The sequence below is a fragment of the Crocuta crocuta genome, unplaced genomic scaffold, assembly GCF_008692635.1.
Source record: "Crocuta crocuta isolate KB4526 unplaced genomic scaffold, BGI_CrCroc_1.0 scaffold158, whole genome shotgun sequence".
Lineage (NCBI taxonomy): Eukaryota > Metazoa > Chordata > Mammalia > Carnivora > Hyaenidae > Crocuta > Crocuta crocuta.
The window spans coordinates 3,666,971-3,685,493 of NW_027532590.1; the positions used below are offsets into that span (position 1 = coordinate 3,666,971).

The 18,523-nt window shown below is 34.4% G+C and overlaps 1 protein-coding gene across 1 annotated transcript in view; it reads right to left on the reverse strand.

The window, feature by feature from the left end:
• GALNTL6 (polypeptide N-acetylgalactosaminyltransferase like 6) overlaps window positions 1–18,523 on the reverse strand; it is a 1,147,170-nt gene that overhangs the window by 910,171 nt on the left and 218,476 nt on the right. The window lies entirely within an intron of this gene.

Sequence of the window (18,523 nt, forward strand, 5' to 3'; positions counted from 1 at the left end):
CTCAGGGTCTTAACCTGCTAAAGCTGTGCCAGCACAAATAAATTTGTTTTCTGGAAAGAAAAGCTTTGGTGTCCCCACTCTGTGTGTGTGACTCACTGCTACACTTCGATGCCCTGAAATGACCTCAAAGTGCCAGAATCTGACTCATAATTTTGACATCATTTCCAAATTAAATTAGAAAAACCATAGGGACTTTATTTTTGAGGAGATTATATATTGATTCGTAAACTATAAATTCTCAAACACTGCAATTAACAGCTTATATTCTTTCCACATAAAATGTGGATTAATTCTGTGGATTACCTATTACATTAGAATAAAATACATGTCCCTCTATTCCACCTTACAAAGCCAGGGCTTGCTTGCCCTAAATATGGTTGCCTCTTACCCATAGATCCATATAGTAACGCAGTGCTCTAAGATTTATAGTGAAGAGAGGAAAAAGTAGGGGAGTTTAAACATAGTTTCAAATATGTTGCAATAAAATACAGATGTTATATGACACTGAAGACAACATATTAAGTGAAGGTAGGCTAATTAGTACATACCATAAACATTAAAATAACCCCAAATTGTGTAGGAACAAAATAGTTACATTTATGTAACAGCTGCTGATATACACCAGGGGATTTTATTCAGTAAACATTGATGTGTACCCACTGGGAGATATATGTAAAAGAAATAATTGAAATAATAACTTTATAGATCTTGGAACTTTACCCATGGGAAAGAAACATATCTAATTCTTCAGCTGGAATAGATTTTCAAAGTCATGCAAAGTTTGCTGAATATGACTAATTTGAAGTTATCAGAATTTCAAAAGCCAGTATGTGAATTTAGAATACTTTAAACTCTATTAGAAAGGATTAATAATAACACTAAAGAGTTTAAGGAATCAATTGCCTTTAAAAAAGGCAAAATTCATCTCGTTAATCTCCCAGTATTATTATACAATTATGATACTTTTCAGCATTTACCAGGATAAAATTAGCAGAAAATTTATTCAAATATTAAAAACAATATAATATTTATAAAACTTTGGATTTTAATGAATAAGTAATTTAATGAAGCAAAGCTAAGATATAATAGTTTTCTAAAAACAATTTCAAAATAAATGACTTGGTGTTAGTTTCATTTTTTACTTAAGGTTCTAAACTCTGTTGAGTTTTGTTTATGAGAAAGGCATACATCTGAAAATAAAATCTATGTTATCAGGGTAAGTTGGACTTCACTCTTTGCTTGAACTGTTAACACCAAAAATGAAAGTAAATAATGGTCCAAATATTTCAGTTTGACTTCAGAGTGTCATAGATTATTTTAATGACCAATAGTACCATTTTTTATCACACAGTGGCTTTACATTAACAGGAAATAACAAGAAGGGATGTAGACAATAAAGGGACTACACATTGTAGAATATAAAAATTCGAAGAGACTTATAATCAGTCTATTCTTACCTCAATTTTATGCATGGAGGAACCCAGTGTTTTCCTAAAGATCCTAGTGCTAAATGGAAAGCTCAATTTGCATCTTCACCCTTCATCTCCCTTACCCTGCTTCTTAATACAAAGAATCTGATTCTCTTTTAGATTAACAAATCTCTTTAAAACTATACCTACACCTATAACGTCACACTTCCCTAATTTATATATACATGTCCCCAAACTGTAATCATTAGAACAAAAAATAAAAACAGAACACAAAATTAAATAAGAGCCTCAATGTAATCACAGATAAAAAGCCTTAACTGTTCAAAGCTGAAGGTATCTTTGCATTTAAAGCTTTTCCTCCCAAGAGATTTATGAGACTTTCACATAAACAGTAGGTAAAGAGTGATGAGGGAGCATAAGGCAGGCTGCAGGCAAAGTATAAGCTAGTACATCCCCTCCCCCAGCTGAGACATGTATGATATTCCTTGGACACTCCAGGCTACCCCCAAACAGGAAGGGACAAAAAACAAATGGTTAAACTGAGTCTCCACCAGTTTATAAGAAAACGGCAATCCCATCAATAGCCTAATGTCCAGGAGTCCAGGAACTTTCTACTGTCTTAATGTCAATGCTTTGTTAGAAGGGAAAACAACCTTAGCTTGATAATAGCTAGGCCTCCAGTAATCTGTGAGTCTTTAGCATATGAAAATCTCTTTGAAAACTTCCCTTTTGACTTTACCTCCCCCAAGTCCATGGTGTATAACCAGTCATTCTCCACAACCCAACTGCAGCTATTTCTACCCACGGGTCCTGTTCCTGTGTTTTAATGAAATCACCTTTTTGCACCAAAGATGTCTTCAAGAATTCTTCTTGGCAGTTAGTTCCAAAACTCCACCATCTCCACCATCTTCATCAGAGAGCAGTTTGCATTATGGTGTAACTCATAAAACTCCAACCCCCAGAAAATTGCTTGGAATATTTAGGTAATAATCAAGTGTTGTAGCTAGTTAGCTTCTAACTCCATGAATAAAAGCCCTGGAAGAAATCATATATCTAGAGGAATCATATATAGGAATTAATATGTATATATGATACTGTGTTTTAAACTAAGAAATATACAGAGTTCCCAAAATCCTGGGAATTTCCTAAATGCTGTGAACTCTAAAGGTGTTTCTTGTTATGTAAATGGTGTGCCTTTTGGAAGACACCTAAGGATGGGGGCTGGTGGCCAAAGGCATCAACCCTGTGATTAAAGGGCTGGAACTTTTTTAGTCCCACCACATTACCTCCATGGAGGGGAGAAGGGCTGGAGGTTGAACTGGACAACAATGGCCAATGATCTAATCAATCATGCTTTGTCATGAAGCCTCCATAAAATCTCAACAGGGTGGTGTTTGGAGAACTTCAGGGTAGGTGAACACATGGAGATTCAGGGAGAGTGGCAGGCTAGGAGAGAGTATGGAAGCTCTGGGCTCTTTCCCCCATACTTTATCCTTTGCCTCTCTTCCATCTGGCTGTTCCTAGTTATAGCCTTTTATTAAAATCTGGTAATCTCATGAGAAAATGGGTTTTCGGAAACACTGCAAATTGCTCTAGCAAATTTACTGAACCCATGGATGGGGTTTTTAGAACCCCTGATTCATAGTCACTTTATCAGTAGCACAGATAACAACTTGAGCTTTCAACTGGTGTATGAAGCAGGGGTGTGTGTGTGCAGTCCAGTAGGACTGAACCCTTAACCTGCAGAATCAGACACTTCCTCTGGGTAGTGTTGGAATTGAACAAATGATAGGACACTTAGTATCTGAAGAATTGAATTGATTGATGGTGGGGCAAAATCCTCCAGCCCTATATCAGTGGGCAAAACACAAAAGAAAAAAAATATATATGTATAGACACATGTATGCAAATACACACATATCAGGGCTTATACATATAGCACACTCTGCCAGAAACAGAATCCTTTAATAAAGTTATTCCTTACCAATATTGCAGTTTGTATCATATATTACCAGTTTTTCTCTCTTTTCATTACTAATTTCTGCTTCTGACCCTCTACTGCACAGCTTCAAATTACACAAATAATTAAAATGATATGTTTTATTTGTATAGATTTTGTAAAAAAGATAGTGTTTAAGGAGATCAAATTAAAGGGATTTTAATTTAAACTAAGTTTGTCAGAGGAAAAGATGCTTCCCCAAAAGCTTAACTGATTGCTAATTAACTCAGAGTTTATGCAGAGGGAACTGGCTATAAAGTCCTTCTGATGGGAAAGAGCATATAGTCTTTTAAAAATAGTCCAAAGCCTTGTGTAATGGAAGTGTAATATTCAACAGTGCTGATGACTCATCATCAGCCTGGAAAGATGGCAAAGGCTGGATACTGTCAAGTCCTGTAAACCAGGTTTAAGATTTTTGAACTTGTTCCTATCGAATCCAAGCATAGTTTTAAGCATTGCAATAATTACTAAATTTTTATATTTAAAAAATGTACTCTGATCGGGGCATCTGGGTGGCTCAGTCGGTTAAGCATCAGACTCTTGATTTCTGCTTAAGTCATGATCTCAGAGTTCAGGAGATTGAGCCCTGTGTCTGGCTTTGTACTGTCAGCCTGTGATTCCCTCTCTGACTCTCCCTTTCTCTCTGGCCCTTCCCTGCACATCCTTGCTCACTCTCAATCTCTCTCTGAAAATAAATAAGATTAACATTAAAAACATGACTCTGATATAGTAGGGTAAAAGTTTGGAGCAGAACAAAAGTTGATACACTGGGCAAAGTATACTGCAGAATGAGATAGGAGGCTATTGGAATAATGCAGGGAGAAGGATGAAGTAAGAAAAGATCATAGTTTGCGGAAGGAGGAAAACAGTGGGGAAGAACTGAGTTATTCTCTATATAAAAAAACATAGTTTAGGATAACAAGAAACATAACAGATGACTCTAAGGTTTTTGTTGATGGAAATAAGTAGACAGAATACCATTTGCCAGGATAGAGAACACGGAAAAGGGAGCCAGTCTGTGAGGTAGTATGAATAGTATTAATATATGCATTTGAAGAGCTATAAAAAATGTAGAAAATGCTTAGTAATCAATTGTGTATATGTTTACATCCAGGCCTTATAAGAGAAGTATAGGCTGGAAATACAAGTTACGAAGTCCATCAGGCTTATTTTATGTTCGTATAGAATTCACTAACATTAGGGTCATTGTCTCATTAATAATAATAATAATATAATAGATGCTATCATTTTTTTATACACTTGAAGGTTGAAATAGCTTAAATAGATTTCTCAATATATTAAATTAGTAGCAGCATCTCCCAAGATCATAACTTAAGTTATGTAACTGCTGCAAAGCAAACTATCTAAAATATTTAATGACTTAGACCAAAATTTTGCTAGTATTACATTTCATTACTTTGGAGTCAAGAATTGGGATAGGACCCAATGGGGAAACTTATCTTTGTCTAAAAATTTCTAGGATATCATATGGGATAAATTAAATGGCTAAGAGCAAGAGCAGGTGAGATTTGGCTAAGTTAGTCTTGCTCCCTACACATGAAAAAGGACAATGAGTAACATAACAGATGACTCTAAGGTTTTTGTTGATGGAAATAAGTAGACAGAATACCACTTGCCAGGATAGTGAACATGGAAAAGGGAGCCAGTCTGTGAGGTAATATGAATAGTACTATATTCATATTAATATGAAAAGCCTTTCCAAGTGGCTTTTCCCAAACTTTATGGGTATTCTATTATAGTTAATTTTTTTTACTATGATCTCGGGGCTCCATGAGGCCTAACACATTAACTACCAGTCCTCTTCAGAGCTAAAAAGAGCATAGCATCATTTACACCACATTTTACTGGTCAAAAACAGTCAAAAATAAGATCAAACTCAAGTTGAGTGGACAAAACCCCAACCTCTCTATGGGAAGAGTGTAAATGCATTTGCAGCCATCTTTAATTCACCATACCTACAACCCTAACACTTCTAGTTATTCTAAGCTGTAATCAATTTCTATAATAGTACACTTGCAGCAATGTTTCATCCATTGAGCGGGTGATTAAGAAGTGTTTGTTCAACAATAAGTCTAATAGAGAGATTATATTTTGTTAATTATAAATACAAAATAGCTTTTGAGTCATTTCAGATATTCCACCATCTTGGAAATATAAATGAAGGCATTTAGAGATATTTCTTTTTTCTTTTAATTTTTAAAAATTAAATTTTTTTTTTTCTTCCTGAGAGAGAGACAGTGTGAGCAGGGAAGGGTCAGAGAGAGAGGGAGATACAGAATCTGAAGAAGGCTCCAGGCTCCAGTCTCCAACCAAGCTAGCTGTCAGCACAGAGCCCGATGTGGGGCTCGAACCCAGGAACCGTGAGATCATGACCTGAGCTGAAGTTGGCTGCTTAACCGACTGAGCCACCCAGGTGCCCCAAAGGCATTTAGAATGCCATCTCAGAGCAGCACTTTCGAATTCCTCTAGTTGTAGATTACAAATGTCTAAGAATTATTCTAGCTGAGGCTCCAGTGAAAGGTCTTTCATATTCTGTTTGAAGATTCTAATTTTGGATGTGTCCTCTTGCAAATATTCTCACTGACAGAATGTATTAGAGTACTGTGTAGAGTTCTACCTTAGTGTAACTGATAGCTTGTTGCCCACTGATGGTTAAGAAACTCAGCAGTAAGATGACTTCAAACAAAAGGTCAAAGTCTGCTTTTGGCAAAGAGCAACCTCCATATGGAGAATAATGCCATTCTAAGTTAACCACTTTCTCAGAACAATGTTCTGACTCATATGGATGAATAAACCAAATCAAAAAATGTTCCCAACTCATGCAATCACCAACATTATGTAAAATGTTGAAATGGCTTTGATTAGCAATCAGAACTATCAAACAATCAGGTATCGAGCTTCAATTTTCCTTCTTTTCCCTCAGAACTTTTAAGAATGACATTTTATACTGTTTAAGTTCTTCATAAATTATTTTACAAAGAATGAATATTAATGTTGAATCAGCAATACAGTATGCAATACCACTCAGCCAATTAAGAAAAAAAATGATATTGTAGAATTGAATTATACCCGTTTCTTACAGAATTATAGCCTACAGTTCCAAGTCATCAATAGATACACTACTTGCAAAAGAGCTTAACAGTTTAGTTATTTTAATGTATTAAATAATTCTGATCAAGGTGAGGAAGTACTAAAAGAAAACGGGAATTGTAGCTGGAATTCTGGATCTTCCAGTTTCTCACCACATAATCTGGGCAAGTCACTTAGCCTCTCTAGGTGTCTGTTTTGTCAGCTATAAACTAAAGATATCATCACACAGGCTAAAAAGGGAACTGTAAGGGAAAAAGCTTTCCCCACTTAATTATTGATTTTGAAGTATGTGAAAAAGAGGAAGAATATTATGTGATCACACACACACACACACACACACACACACACATATTCAGCATAGAAAAACAAGGTCTGAGGAAGTGAAATAAAAACTATGAGTGGCAAAAAAGGCAAACAAAATTCTTTACAAGTTATGAAAGAGTAAAAAATAATAAATTAGGACAAATAGATGAGAATATCTTAAGAAAAATCTTTCCAGGGAAATGCCTTTAATTTTAATATAAAATATTTTCTAGGTGTTTCAATTGTTCATTATTGATGTTCTATAAAATATGTCTTTCATTGACAAGATTCCATAAATGTAATGATTCTTAATACCTTACTTTCTTACTCTCCCATTTCATTGCTACTTGCAGCATGCCACTGCTATGGTAAACTAGACTTCTCAGGGATTAAGGAATCTTGTCTGTGTTTCTGTTATAATACTGCCCTCAGTATAATAACTAAGTTACTATTTCATAGACATATTTTATCCAAAAGAGGAACACTTTCGTTGATTCATATAACTATACTTATATATAGTTTACTGTATTTTTATAATTTTAAACACAAATTTGAATATTGTTTGTACTCCTGAAGTTGTCTTTCCTAGGATAAGAATACATACCTAAATTAACATAATCACAATGAGATTATTTTGGAATAAGTTATGTTAAAATTAGAGAAAGCTGGGGCGCTTGGGTGGCTTAGTCGGTTAAGCGTCCGACTTTCACTTGGGTCATGATCTTGCGGTTCGTGGGTTCGAGCCCCGCGTCCAGCTCTGTGCTGACTGCCAGCTCGGAGCGTGGAGCCTGTTTCAGAGTCTGTGTCTCCCTCTCTCTCTGACCCTCCCCTGATCGCGCTGTCTCTCTCTCTCTCTCCTAGAAATAAATAAAAATATTTAAAAAAAAAATTAGAGAAAGCTAAGTCATTGTTATAGAATGAACTGTCTTAAGCTTCATCTCCTTCTGGTACCACCAATTCCATATTTACCTTAATAAAAAAAAATGGGGTGCCTGGGTGGTTCAGTCTGTTAAGCTTCTGACTTGGGCTCAGGTCATGATCTCTCAGTGCATGCATTCAAGCCCTGTGTCGAGTTCTGTGCTGACAGCTCAGAGCCTGGAGCCTGCTTCGGCTTCTGTGTCTCCCTCTCTCTCTGTCCCTCCCCTTCTCATGCTCTGTCTCTCAAAAATAAAAATAATAATAATTTAAGAAGGCCTCACCTAATTAAACAGATCTTCTACTTCCCTCTTCTTCTCGCTTTTTATCTGGGAGGCTCCGGAGGCTGTTCTCACTTGTCTTTCTTAAAATTTTCAGTTTACTGACTTCTACAGAATTCTGCTTCCATCCAACAACTGCCTCATGACTGAGCAGCTGGAAAAGACTCTCCGTGGTTGAAGCCTCCCCATTGGGACAGTTCCTAATCTACCCAAAGCTTCAGGAAAAATACACAGACATGTAATCCAGTTTTCTACCCTCACCACTTGTTTCCTGGATACCAGAGAGTGCTATTTCTGTTTCGTGTTTTGAAGATTTCCCATGAAAAAGCTTCCCAGCTTCTGTCATTTTCTTGTTCTTCCTAGGCCACAGAAACTAAAATTACAATCTTTCAAAATGTAAAATAGATAATACTTTATGTTCCCCATTGAAAATTTCTCTTAGGTACAAAAACCCTTTCTTCTTCTTGGAAACTGACTCCCGGTAGCTCGTCAAACAGTTCACAGGATGTGCAAGTAGTTTTAAAGTTTGTTTGGTGCCATTGTAGACTTGCTTATGATCTAGCCTTATAAAAGATTTGTCTTCCAAAAGTATCAGTCTCTAAAATTAAAATCTTATTTACCTTCTTGGTTTTTTTAAGTTTATTTATTTTGAGAGGAACAAAAAGCATGAGTGGAGGGTGGGGGAGCAGAGACAGAAGAGAGGGACAATCCCAAGCAGGCTCTGTGGGGTCAGTGCACCGAGCCCGACGTGGGGCGGGGCTCAAACTCAGAAAACCAGTGGATCATGACCTGAGCTGAAATCAAGAGTTGGACACTTAAGCGACGGAGCCACCCAAGAGCTCCCACCTTCTAAATTAAACAACAATAACTATTATAAATTCTACATATGCTTTACTTCTATCTTAAAAGTTGAGTAAAATATAATTAACTCTATGGCAAGTCTATATAAGTGCTATCATTGAAAAAAAAAGTACCTATTGGCAGTTAAGATTAATATTGATGTTTTCTATGTGAAATTACAAAAAATAAAAACCTGCTTCTAAGTCAAACAAAACTACATCTTTGTTTCCTAATTCAATCTTGTTGCAAAATACCAAACTACCAGATGATTATCCCTTTAGTTTATTTTCTAAATTAAATGAGAAAAAAATGGACTGCATATTAAAAATCAACTATCCACTTATTGTACACACAACCTTACAGAAAAATTATTACTCTAAATAATTTTATATTTTGATTTTATTTGTATAAAATGAAGCTTAGCAATCATTTTTATGAATGCACTTATAATATAAAATAATAAAGATAATAACATGAAAAAAAAAGTAAAGAGAAGTACCAGAGTAGTGCATTTATAGCCATAGGTATATTTTTACTTAGAAGCAGCAAGCAATATATATTTAACAGAATAATAAAAATATTCAATTTCATGGGGCACCTGGGTGGTTCAGTCAGTTAGGCTTCTGACTCTTGAGTTCAGCTCACACAGGATCTCATGAGTCCTAAGTTTGAGCCCCATGACAGGTTTCTCACTGACCTTGTGGGGCCTGCTTAGGATTCTCTCTCTCTTACTCTCTCTCTGCCTCATTTTTCCTCTCTCTCTGCCCTTCCTCCCTCTCTAAGTAAATAAATATTTAAAAATATTCATTTTCATGACTTAAATAAAAATCCTATATTCATTAGAAGCATGTCTGAGCTTTGGTCTTTATGTTATATTCATGTTTCCCTAAATTGGAGTGAACATATACTTACGGAATTTATTAATTCGACCAATATTAATTGAACTCCTATGTGGCAAATGATGTCCAGTTGACTGTTAGAAATAAAATATGCTATGGAATTGTTTACATGGGGTAGTTGATAAAAACTTGGGGTATTCAAAAAAATATTACCCATAAAAGAAGAGCTACAGGATAATTAGCAATCAGTCAAGCAAAGCAAAGCTCCAGTTAGAGAACAACCTATAGCAGTATGGTGGAACAAGAGAAAAGAAAAATGAAGTAACTGAGTAGGAGTGAAGAATAAGAAAGTTTATAGATGAAGCTTGACATGTAAAAAAATAAATGGCAGGAGAGGTTCCTGTTTTTGGTAAAGACCAAAGGAGGCTACTATTGGCAGACAAAAGCCATAAAATCTGTACAAAATACAATAAAAATAAAAGCAAACAACAAAAACTGGTAGGTATTGGAAAGCCATCAAAGGGAATGACACCTGGTGACTTTTCTTTTATCAAAACTTCTAACCTCTGGGCAAATCCTTGTCTGTACTACGTGGGAAGCTTTAAGACTCTGACTGAAAACCACAGCCATTCTGGCCAGAAGAACCACAGCACAGAGAAACCGCAAAGCTGCTCTGGGCAATCACAGTAACCGGAAATTAAGGAAGTGTTGCCAGAAGAGAGAGAGCAGAAGCAACCACCAACAAACTTTGAAAGATATGATGCAATTGGTCACTAGTCATGATGCATATGTATTATTTATGTAGAGATTTGTGGATGAAAGAGCTAGGGGCAAGTTTGTGCTTCACACAGTTAATACATGGAGGTAATTAGACTGGCAATTTTGGGCATTTGGTATTCTTTATCTAAACTATGGTAACTGAAATCCAGGTATATAAGAACTACTGCTTGTGAGATAAAGAAACAGAAAGACTCCCTAAAAATCTGCTTTTTGGCCCTTTTCCTTCTTCTATTCTTGCTGGGACCTGCATCCTCACTTTACACATGCCTTATGAATCAAAAAGGATATGTCCTCCTTGAAAGGGACAAGGAGTTAATGACCTTTTCTTTTCTTTTCTTTTCTTTTCCTTTTGCTTTTCTTTTCTTTTCTTCTTTTCTTCTATAAGGAAACTATTTATTTATTTATTTATTTATTTATTTATAGTCAAGTTATTTACCAATATTAAGAACTATAAAAAGAGATAAGTCTAAAAGAGACTGGAAATAAAAGGCCAGGAATAGTAGAAGTGTGTATCCAAAAAAAAAAAATGTTTCAAGAGAAGCAGTCAGAATTTGAAAATAAAGATGAAATGATGAGTAAGACAAGGACTGAGGAGTAACTAGACTTTTTTTAAAGCAATAAAGTCACTGGAGCCTTTTAGAATTACTTTCAGAAACTGAAACTAATTTTAAGAAATGAGTTTGAGGGCTCATTCAGTTAAGCATCTGACTTCAGCTCAGGTCATGATCTTACAGTTCATGGGTTCAAGTGCTGCACAGGGCTATGTGCTGACAGCTCAGAGCCAGAAGCCTGCTTCAGATTCTGTGTCTCCCTTTCTCTACCCCTTCTCTGTTTGTGCTGTCTCTCTCTCTCTCTAAAATACATAAATGTTACAAAAATTTCTTTTAGAAAAATAAAGAATTGAATGGGAAGTAGTAATGTGGATGTAGCCATGTAGCTCATGATTTAAAGATGATCAGAGGTTTATTTCAGCGTAGTTTACCCAAACTATATTAAACAATATCTATCCTAAACAATACTGCGGTTGAAAATCTACAAAAGAACAAAAGAGAACTACAAGCATTGTAACTTTGAGGCACTGAGGTGAGGGAGACTTCACTGTCCAAACAGGATTGTTAACCTTTTAGCTTATTTTATCTAATTGTATTTTTAGATTGTAAAAGTTTAACAAAAGTCTATTGAGTGATGAATCATAAAATAGATGTAATAAATATAAATATACATATATATACACACATATATATGTATATGATATATATAATATATACACAATTATATATATACACACACACACACACATATACCTACACACAATGGAATATTACTTGGTGATCAAAAAGAATGAAATCTTGACATTTGTAACAATGTGGGTGAAGCTAGAGGGTATTAGATAGCAAAATAAGTCAAGCAAAGAAAGACAACTATCATATGACTTCACTCATATGTGGAATTTAAGAAATAAAATAGATAACATAGGAGAAGAGTAGGAAAAATAAAATAAAAACAGAGAGGGAGGCAAACCTTATATAAGAGACTAATACAGAGAATAGACTGAGGGTTGCTGGAGGGGAGGTGGGTGGGGGGATGGGCTAAAGGGGTGATAGCCATTAAGGAGGGCACTTGCTTGGATGAGCTCTGAGTATTATATGTAAGTGTCGAATCACTAAATTCTACTCTTGAAACCATTATTACACTATATGTTAACTTGTATTAAAAAAATAAAAAAAGGTTTTATAGCCTAACATTAGTGGAAAAGAAAGAGAATTTTATATTTTCATGTGAGCTTATTTGAAGGAGGTTGAGCCTCTTTGTTTCAAACTCTCCTGTAAAGTAGTAGGCATGGACCGCCACATAAAGTAGTGGGAAGGAAGAAGATGAGCTATTTTTAGGAAAGAGTGTCCAAATAGATTCTATGAAGAAAGAGGGGAATTGCTGATTTGGAAAATGTCGGAGGATTACTTCAGTCATGAATCTCAGGAGAATATCTCTTCTTTCTTTCTTTCTTTCTTTTTTTTTTTAATAGTATGAGAGTGAAAAGCCTTTTAACTATCCTGAGAAAAACATACAAACAAACAAAAAACATTTATAAAAACAGAGCAGATGTTACATTTATCCATGTTAAGTCACAGCATAAATACTCAAAAGAAAGTAAGGTGGTCTGGGGTCCATTTTTTCAGCAAACCATTAATACTTAACATTTTAGAGCTTTTGTATTTTAAAACATATAGATTCAATAGCCAAATACTAGCTATTAGGAAATCCATGGTTCTCTGAATTCACTACTTGAACTCAAAACATCATTCCATCTGCTGCATCTATTCTATTGCCTCTTTGAATGCATATCATTTAGAGAATGAGGGAAAAAAGAGTAAGAGACTGAATTTCAAGATTTCATATCATCCTTAGGATAATTTTCAGTGCTGACAGAATAATATCACAAAAAAGATAATTACAACGTTAAATTAAATGAAGTAGAGACTAGTCTGTAAGATGAATTCTTTTGTGAAGAAAGGAAAAAAAACACCCTAGGGTGGGGATATGATGTGAGTTCTCACTGTAGTTTAAATTATGACACTTTTGGGGTTTTGTTGGAGCCCAGGTTCCGGTGCAAAGACCTCCGTATGTCTTTGAATCATGGTTCTACTACTTGTTAGCAATGAAATATGAGACAAGTTACTTAAAATTCTGCACCTACAAATGGGTTAATAATAGTACCTAAATTAATTAAGCTAATATATATAAAGTGTTTTGAAGACTGGCCAGCATGCAGTGAGTATTTAATAAGTGTTGGAAACTATTATTAAATCAGTGGTGGTTATATGCTATTCATTCTCCCAACTCATACAAGATTTACTGGATAATACGACATAATGGCATAACATAAGTAATGAATTCTTGTAAAGTTTGTGTGTTTGTTTATAACTTATTCAATGTATTATTAATAGCTGACATGTGAAAATTTCATAGAACTTTTAGATTAACAGCAATAAACTCTATTTCATCAATAAATCTTAATTTTTAGAGTGTGAAATGTTGAGAGATTAAAAAAAACTAAAATCTAAACCCTTGAGGCTAAAGAGAAATACTATGATTTTTCCCTAAACTGAGCTACTTATTTTTTTTTGAAATATACAAGGAAAAGGAGATATAAATTCTCTACTTATTGTGTGATTTATGCTGTGATAACTTGTGCTCTAAAGAACTTTTAGGATAGTTACTGAGCTATGTCCTTTCAAAATAGCTCAATTACTATATGTCTGGGGTTAAAATTTTCTGGAATACTAAGTACATATCCAAATAAGATTTGAAAATGTCTTACTGTTAAAAAGATTTTATACCTATATAATTTTCATAAAATATAGCTATGCAAAAATACCTTTAAAATAGAATGCATATGTGAATGACTACATGATTTTATATGTGTGCCGGAAATCATAAGTCAGATTCTTTCCTGATGAAGCCATTTCTCTAGTTGACAACTGTCAAAGCCATCTCAAAAACCCATGAATATTAAAGCGCTGTTCACTGGCACATTTGGCATTTTGAAGTCAGGCAAATAGAACTCATGAAATATGAAAGGAGTGCTCCATGTCGCTTTGTAGAAAATGTTGCCATTAAGATGATGGATGAGGAAATTCACACCTTCATCTGCTGGGCATGCTCAACTGTATTTTCAATCAACTGTATTACTTTGCTTTGATAGTGTTACCATTGGATTATATCCTCCTTCTTCTTGGCTTCAGGAGATCCCAAAGCCAGGATTAAGTGAAAAGTGTTTAATTATTTTCGTGTATAATGCATATTTCAAACACAAGTGCATTATGTTACTAGTTATTTTATAACAGTTAATAGAGTATAAAGCTTTTCTATTTTAGTTCTTAATATTAGGTCAGGAATGTTCCTAGGTACACACCATTGCCAGTTTTATTCTTCTACTACTATTCTGTGGAGTTGAAGTTTATTAGAAAATTTGTAATGTGTTCCTTTATATTCTAGCCTTAGAAAAACATGTCCTGACTACATTTTTTCATGGTTAGTGATATTACAGATTTGTCTATTAACTTTAAAACTATATCCTTTCTAGACACAAAGATTTTTTTTGTAATTATTTGGAACAAAGCAATGCATTTTATTTTATCTAGTCTGTACTATTATGAAACACAAAGATGAAAAAAGTTCTCATTCACTCTAACAAAAGGATGTGTGAATATACAACAAACATATTAAAAGTCTTAAAATTTACTTTTTGTTCAAATGCAAAATTATATATATGTCACAATAAATATCAAGATAGGTAGTTAGTGCAATAGTTAGGAATTGTACATATTTGCAAAGATACATAAAGTTATTTTAATCAGTATTCCATAGAGATTTTTTTTCTGCAACTCTTTGCATTTTATAGTGTAAAATCTTAAAATTACTCTTCCTTTAAAATAGAATATATTCTTGACTGTTGGTGCAACAAAAGATATTTAAGACAGCACACACATGATTTCAGAATCCACATCTTCAGTTCCATACTCTCCTTCTCACATAATTAAGTATTCATAATTAAGTTATGATTTTTTGAATGTAATATTTTATTTTAATTTTATCTACCTAGTTTCTTTTTGTTTTTATTTTTAGAGAGAGAGCATGAGCTGAGGAGAGGGAGAGAATCCCAAGCAGGTTCCACTCTTAGCACAGAGCCCAACCCGGGGCTCCATCTCAAGACTGAAATGATGACCTGAACCAAAATCAAGAGTCAGACGCTCAGCCAACTAAACCACCCAGGCGTCCCCATAGTTTCTTAAAATAAAAGTGATTTAGTAAACTTTTGCTTGTTTGTAAATCCATGAGTTTGTGAACTTATATCGGTTGGGCATATGTAAGATAGCTTTATTTTTGTTTATATATCAAATCACAGAGTCTGACTTTAAAAGAAAATTAAGCTCAATATACAACCAAAGTACCTGTGCTGAAAATCCTCATTTAAATGTGGAGGGCATACTTCTATTCACTTCTAGACTGCGTGAGTAGGCACACACACATGCACATGCATGCACGTGCACGCACACACACAGGAAATTCCTATTGAGGAAGAATGGGAATCCAGATATGTTCTAGAATTATAGTTTATTTGCCTGCTTCTATGTCATATAATAAAACGTATAAAAAAGGAAATGAAGGCTGTGGCCAATTCCTCAAGGTGCCTTATTAGTAAACAGCTCGGAGAGGACAGCATGATAAAGGGTTTTCTGGAAGCTGTGGCCTCTCAGGCACAGAGGAGGTTAGCTGAGGAGAAAATCAGGACATGGTTTTATGTAACAACCTATATAAATTTATTACTTTACATATATAAGGAAATTAGAGGGTTTGAAACAAAATCCCTTAAAAGAACTGTCCCTCGATAGGACAGTAAAACATCTTCCTTGGGCTCAGACAATTTATTGGAGACAAGTGCTTTGAGCAGCAGTATTAAGGTCATTCTGAAAAAGTAATTTTAGATTGTCCAAGTGATAATTCACTGTTTACAGTTATTCATGGAGTTGGCAGGCCGAAGTTGGTTGTAGTAAAATAAGGAAGAGCTTAGGATGTAGGTGGAAAACAATTCAGGAGTCTACAAATAGCTCATCAGTCTCCCCTGGAAGACTTATTCTTGACCTATCTAGTGGGTCAGCAAACATTTTCTGTAAAGGGCCAGATAATACAGTCTCTGTCACAACTAGTCAGCTCTGCCTTGTAGTAAGAAAACAGTCACAGAAAACACAAGTGAATACATATGGGTCTTTTCTGGTAAAACTTTATTTATGGACAACTTAAATGCCATACAATGTTCTTATGTCATGTAATATTAATCCTTTACAATGTTTTCAACTGTTTGAAAATGTAAAAATCCTTCTTAGTTCATGGGCCATACAGAAAAAGCTGACAGGCCATATTTTGCCAAACCCCTGAACTAATCTAGGGCAAGATTTCCTGGGCAGGAACAGCTCCTTAGAGCCTTCTAATTTATATAGCAGGTAACTTGGTCTGGTATGGGAGCCCAGACATTCTACTTCTTTAGTAATGGAATAACTAAGTCACAGAAACTCTAAATTATAACCTCTCTTCCAGATATTTATATAGTAGATACTCTGATATCCATGTATGTCCTTCAAACTACAGAAAATTTTTTAAGTATTTATATTTACAGAATAGCTTGCTGTCATTATAGAACACAAGCATTTTGATAAGCGTGCTCTTGAAGGTCATAAAGAATATATGTTCCTTCTAGAAACTAATAGTTTCTCTCAGAAATCACAGTTGTGTCCAGACACACACACACACACACACACACATAATAAAGTTGTTTGGAATGACTAGTTCTAAAGGAAATAAGATAAGCCATTAGAAGACAACTGATTTTACAGAGGATAGGATTAGACAATAAAGGCGAATTGAAGCAACTCTTGTACTAGTTAGAGAAGCTAACTTGTACTATACAGTTAGCCACTTTATAGTATCTACTTAAAATTAGGTAAGTAGTATTTGGAGTTCTTCACAATTTTGACATAATACAATAATAAAGTTTCTAACTTCTTCAGTTTTCCCTATTAGACTTTAAAAAGAAAATCTGAGGACAATTCAAGCTCTGAAAAACACGGTCATTCAATGGTGATTAAAGCCCACTGTAAAAGTAAAAGAAAAAAATAAAAAACTTTTTTTCTGACAGAAGTAGACATTGTTTTTTCCACAGTTGATACCATGCGTGTCATAATTTAATCTATTTCTATTTTCCAGAAAAAAGATTCAAATACAACACTTGCAAAAAGTTGTGATTTGAGGATGAAACAGTAATGGCTGTGTCAACACTGTAATACGCTGTTAGTATCAAAAGATAGCATGCAGTTTATACCTAAACAGCAGCTAGGGCAGACTTAAGAGTGTAAAAAAGATCCAAAAATTGTGTTTTTAGACATGTTTATGTAGGGAAATCTTATACACAACAACGGAGATAAGAATTAAATATCCACTTAGCACTTACCTTTCAGCACTCAGTCAAATTATAATTAATGATATCATTCTCACTAGAGCTTTGGAATTAATTTCAAAATGAATCCTTTACTATTATGTAACAAAATATATTGGCTCCCCTTTCCTTTACCTTCACTCTGATAAGGAAACTACATGATTTTAAATGATTCTTAATTTATTATGAACAACACTCACATCTTCGATCTTCTGATATACTGATAACATTGACAATTATAAAACCTATTTTGTCCCTTCAAAATTCTAAATGAGAAGTTTGCATTTTAATATTAATTTAAACTTCAATCACCAACGTGACTTTTTTTCAGCTTGTTTCTGCTTAAGTTAATATAATATTTAAAAAGTGATTGAACCAACTTGACAATAAACTGTGAAAGAAAAAAATAAAATACATACACACACAAAAAATAAATGTTTGATAGATTTCACTGATGACACTGTCTGAGACTAGAGAATTCCTTTGTGGATTTTTAAAAATTCCATTTTCAGTAAAAAAAAAAAGTGCATGAACCAAAATCCTTTCTTCTACATTTGCTTTCATTAATACATTTGTAAAAATATTTTTATACTCAGCCAATCTTGTCTATTTTTTAAATATTTTGCTCATTTTTGGCTTTATTACAGAAAAATCTTTTTTTATTTTGTTCAGTGACTTCATTTGAGTAAGGAGTGATGCTGATTTAGACATTCCATTGAAGAAAGATGGTCCTTCTGTGGCATTGAAAGATGGGAGTATAACCTTAAATGATTTAACTCTGTATTTTGGCATCAAGAAGCTCTAATTCCATTTTCAGATAAAATAAGTCTTCAAGTTATTATATCCAATATAAACATCCATCTGTGGTACTTTATATATAAATTATTACTTTGAAAAGAACTGGAATTAAGATTTCAACTTGCCTGAACAGAATCTCATTTCCTTGAAATACTGTTTCTACTGTATTTCAAGGAAATGAGATTCATCTTCACACTGAGGCAGAGGACTTGAATGCCAGAGAACTTGGCTGCCCA